We start from the raw sequence: 5,473 nt of genomic DNA on the forward strand, positions 1-5,473 counted from the left end.
AGCTCATAAAGCAGCCTGTTCACTGAGGCTATCAGCACAGCGACACTTGGCAGCTAAATCACAGGTGGTTTAATTAATTCACTCTGATTTAGGAAGAGTCACAAAGGCAGTTTATTGTAAGGCACATGATATGGCAGATATATGCATGCATTAGAATGCTCACTGTGTTTCATCAGGTTCAGCTTCATTTATCTACTTCTGGTTCTGCAGCTGACACTTTTCTGAATCCCAAAAATATCCAATAAAATGCTTTTTCATTACTCACTGGGCTACATACAGGTCTTCTAAAAACCAGAGTTTGACGTTGTACAAGTATATACTTTCTTGCTGTGAGTGGAAAGAAAAGATTGATTGACTCTGATTCTGGGAATGTACAAATGAAACTAGAGTGGTCCAGTGCTCTAATGGTGACATAAGCCATCATATGCTGAGCATGGCTTAGTGCAGAAATGTGACTATCTTTTCCCCCCCCCCCCCAAATCCTTAAAACCTATATGTCTTTTTACATTTTAGGAATTGAGTGCACTACTACTCTGAATTCTAGGCAGTGCATTACCTACCTTTGAGCAGAGCAAGACAAGCTGTTTCCCTAAAGCCTTGGTCAAAAAGGCATAGAGACCCCTGGCAACCACAGGTCACTTGGGAAAAATCTGTATTCCCTGACTGGTTGCTGGCTGTCGCTAGGTGAAATCAGTCGCAAAAAGGGTGCCTTGGCAAAAAACCTCTTTGTGATTACTTTGGTTGCTAGCGTATTGCTGCACTTGCCTATAGTTGACTTGTCTGCAAACGCTCACTATAAGCAGAAGTGAAATTGGAAAAAGTGAGATTCAAAAAGGAAACATGCTGCAATCCACATGTTTCAAAATGTGCAACTTAGATTTTGAAGGCATTTTCAATTTGTGTTATACTTTTCACAGTTTCACTATTGCTCAGTCCGTAGTTGGCACATGTTTTGGTGTCCTGCAAGTATACTAGGGACAATCGTAGCAGTCTGGTAGCATTCAAGTCAATCACAAAGGGGGGGTTGCGGTACAGCACCGTATTTGCAGTCAATTCACAGAATCACAAAGAAACTCCAATTTCACAGCAACTTCCAGCAACTACTCACAAGCTGGTCTTAAAGTGTCCATTTTCCCCTTGTGACCCGTGGTTGCCAAGGAGGTCTAGGTCTATATTCACTGGCTGGACCCATCCACCCTCATTTTAGGTTTGACAGCGTTTTAGTAGGTAAAGGTGAATGGCTTGGACATGAGTTGAGCTGCGGTTTGGGGAAAGCCTTGAAGGGTCCCCAAACCGCTCATGTACTAAACAGAAGTGAAGGAGTTAAAGAATTGAAAGGGAAAGGTGGGTGGGGCACATCAACGAGAATGAACAGCTTGTAGAGCTGGGGGGACATATATAGATGAGAACCGGAAGGACCGTGTTTGGATGTGTGGTCCCGCTCCTGAAATTCCGATACTTTATCTCCAATAACTGAAATCTAAGCTCATTTCTTACTCGCAAACAAGTGAACAAACAACCTAGTAGCCTTCTGTTACTGCACATTCCATTGCGTCTACTGTAAACAAGTCATTAGTAGTGACTAGTTTTTTCATCGTCAATGAAAAAACATAAATGAGATCAGTCTGCATAATCATATGATTAACGGCCAGATGGGAGAGCGGTCTTTACTTTCTCATGTAACACTTTGAAAATGAAGAAAGAAAAAAGTGAATTTTATCAGTTAACTCTTTTCTAGCGTGTCATGCCACATCAGATTTTGGGACTCATGCACCTCCTCCTCGTTTGTTTTTGTTCCTGTTTTAGCTTTAATTATTTGGCACCAACAGGAAACAGGAAGCATTTATTGCCATGTATATAAAAGACAGCTATCACAGAACATGTTTCATTTCCTCTGGTTTCCTACATTTGTTTCTATTTTTTTTCGTCCCTTGAACTCACACAGTAGAGTACATCAAAAGGCACATTAAACACAATCTTTGTACATTATGTTAGTATTTTTAAAAACCCACCAGGGAGGAGAAAAATAGTGCTTTGCTGTGTGTATAATCTCTCTGCTATTTCCTGTTCCCCAGCCCATCCCACCACTGTGTTCCTTGATGTGACCTTGGCCTGACTGTATTCACGTAGACAGCCAAACATAAGGCACGCAGCTTCTTATGAACCTGGTTGTGAATAATTTTTAAAACCAGAATGACAGTCAGAGACACCAAAAAAAACAAGCATCCCCTGAACCCTCCCCCAAACCCAGGCCACAGTTTTTATCTGGGTCACTGTTGGATTGTATGATTGTGAAATCAAATAATCTGTATATCTGCAGATCTATTATTAATAATTAGCAAAAAATCACCAGGTTCCAGTGGATGAAATGAAGGCGTATTTTGAAGTTGGACCGACACGCTCTCATAATCCTTTCTGTTACCTTATTAGGCACGGAAAAATGGTGCTCACCAGACCATACGGCTATCTAATGTGAAGTGAAAAATGTAGCATAACTTTCCTTTGGTTTAATTTGTGAGATACGCTGGAAGGAAAAAAGACTGGAGAATGTGAGGGAAGGGGAAAGCAATAGTTGCAGTAAATGAATAAGGGCATCACAGAATGATTGACTGGAGAGCAAGTTTAAAATCATAACTTCATCTGTAAGTAAGCTGCTGTTCAGGAAACTTCAGTACCACTGGAGCACAGATTTGCTTTCCATATTGAGACAAATTAACATCTATAGTATCTGCTACTTAAGGCCATTAAATCACAGTTTTCAGGACCACTCATGTCCTTCTACATGATTTTAAAAATTGCTTTCTTTAACATCCCTAATGTCCACCAACTCTAATGCCTTGAAGTCTCCGACATCATCATCTCATACAGCTGCAAAGCTGTGAAAAAATATTTGCCCTTCCTAATTTCTTCTTCTTCTTTTTGCACTTTAAAGACATCATCAAATAAATTTAAATATTAGACAAAGATAACCCAAGTAAATCAAACTGCAGTTCTTAAATAATGATTTTATTTATCTAAAAAAGTTATCTAAACTTATCTGTCCCTATGTAAGAAAGGAATTCTTATTAAATCATGAATTACTGTGAAACAATGGAACTCAGCTTCCATTGTTTGGGAAGCTGAGTTCAATGTCAGTAGCCACACCCACACCTGATTACAGACAGACCTGCTGAATAGAAACAAAACCATATAAATAAAACCTGTCTGACAAAAAGAAGTAGGCTAAAAGAGCTCAAGAAGCAACACATCATGCCACAATCTAAACAAACAGCTGAGAAAAAAAAGTCACTGACATCTGTCTGTCTGGAAAGGATTACAAAGCTGTTTCTAAGTGTCTGAGACAGCAAATTAAGAAAACTTGCAACAATACTGAACCTTCTTGGGAGTGGCTGGGCCATCATAAGTACTTTAAGAGCTTATTAACTCATTAATGTCACTAAAGAATCCAGAACATCATCTAAAGAACTGTAGATCTCACTTGCTTCAGTTAAGATTCACGAATTAACAATGAGAAAAATGGCATCTAGGAGAGCTCCACTGCTGTCCTTACAGCCCAGAAAACCACTGCAGACCAAAAAGAAGACAAAGGATCATCCCACATTTGCCAAATGAATGAATTAAGATAAGATAAGATAAGATAACCTTTATTAGTCCCACACGTGGGAAATTTATTCTGCTCTCTACCAGAAAAAGGAGAATGTCTGGTCATCACTTCATGCCCCAAAGCCCAAGCATACTTGGGTTATGCAAGTCTACCTCTGAATGGCTAAAAAACAAAACAAAACAAAGAAAAAAACCAAGCAAAGTGAAAGTAAATCTTATTGAGATGCTTAGCCATGATTGCAAACATACTAAAAAACCCCTCAGATCTAGCTAATTAAAGCAATTCTGCAAAGAAGAGTGGGACAAAATTCCTCCGCAGTGATATGCAAGATTCAGTGCCAGTTATTGCAAACACTCAGTTGTTAGTTCAGTTCTTGCTGCCAAGGGTGGCACTGCTACTAATCACGTATATGGCAGTTTTATTTTCCCCACTGGGCCGGTAGTTTGGAGACTTTTTCCCCTAAATAAGTGAAATGTTTATTGAAAAACTGCACTTTGTGATTAAGCAATTAATTTTTTTTATATAAAATTAAAATTTGTTTGACAATTTGAAACATTTAAATGGGTCACATATGTAAAAGTTGTCAAGGGGCCAAATACTTCACAGCACTGCATGTTTAAAGCAGTGTTTCCCAAACACCTGCCGCAGTGGTGTGCCGTGAGACATGATCAGGTGTGCCGTGGAAGTTTATCTGGTTCCACATGATTAGTACTGAAGAGATCGGCGTGAGTAACGGCAGAACAATTAAATTATCTTCCACTAGAGGGCAGTACAACTACCTGCTCTAATTAAATGTGTTGCCAACTGCCAGGAAAACAGAAGAAGATGAAGAAGAAATTACATAACAATCGTGCTACGAGAGGACCCAGATGAAGGCCCTAGCATGATTAGTAGTCAGAAGAAAGCAAAAACGATATACTGGGGACAAACCCAGCCAATTCTACAGATCCCCGCACGGGACATTCGAGAAAAATAAATGAAAATTAACTTTTGCGAGATCTCACAGTTAGGCCGCATCCTTTGGAGGCCGCATTTGAAGGCCGATTACGTCACAGCCAGGCGACGAAGGCTGCTTCGAATGCGTCCTTCATTTCCCCGAATTTGATGGATGAGTCGGGAGTCGTGGCCCATTCTATCCCAGAATTCATAGCGCGGCCCAGCCAATTCCACTTTCCAACAATGGCGGCAGCTACTTAGTGTTAATATTACTCTTTCTGAGTCACAAAATAAACTTTTCAGATATTTTCAGGCGAGAATGTAGCTGTGTAAAGTCCAAATATTTGCTTGGTTTATCAAGACATCACATATTTGCAAAAGTGCTCCGAGGTTTTTGGAGACTTCTGTTACCCACCAGGTGACTGGGAGGTTGAGGCACACTAGAGCTGGCATTCCCGGCACATCCTACCACGACCTCCTGGTCAGCTTTGAGCTGTCGGCCTCCAAATGATGCTGCCTATTTTGCGAGATCTCGCAAAGGTAATTTGGGATTTCGCAAAAGTTCATCTTCATGTTTTTTTTCCTCCAATGTCCCTTGTGGGGCAAGGGACAATTCCTCTATACCTGGTGCACGGGGAAAAATTATCAATATGCTTTTTGTGACTTTTTTTTTGGATGTGTGCCGTTTGATTTTTCTAATGTGAAATATGTGCCGTGGCTCCAGAAGGTTGGGAAACACTGGTTTAAAAGGTTAGACCTTCAGCTGTTTGTGCTTTTATTGGTATATTAAAATAGTTTTTCTAACCTTTGAAGCCAAACTTCACAGTTACCGTTTCACACTCCAAAAGCTAGATACTTTTAGAAAAGTTATTCATTCTCAGTCTGTAATTATTTTTTGGGGGGCTACTCAATTTGAACCTGCCTCTTGGCCCG

The sequence above is a fragment of the Maylandia zebra genome, linkage group LG14 (genome assembly GCF_041146795.1).
Source record: "Maylandia zebra isolate NMK-2024a linkage group LG14, Mzebra_GT3a, whole genome shotgun sequence".
Lineage (NCBI taxonomy): Eukaryota > Metazoa > Chordata > Actinopteri > Cichliformes > Cichlidae > Maylandia > Maylandia zebra.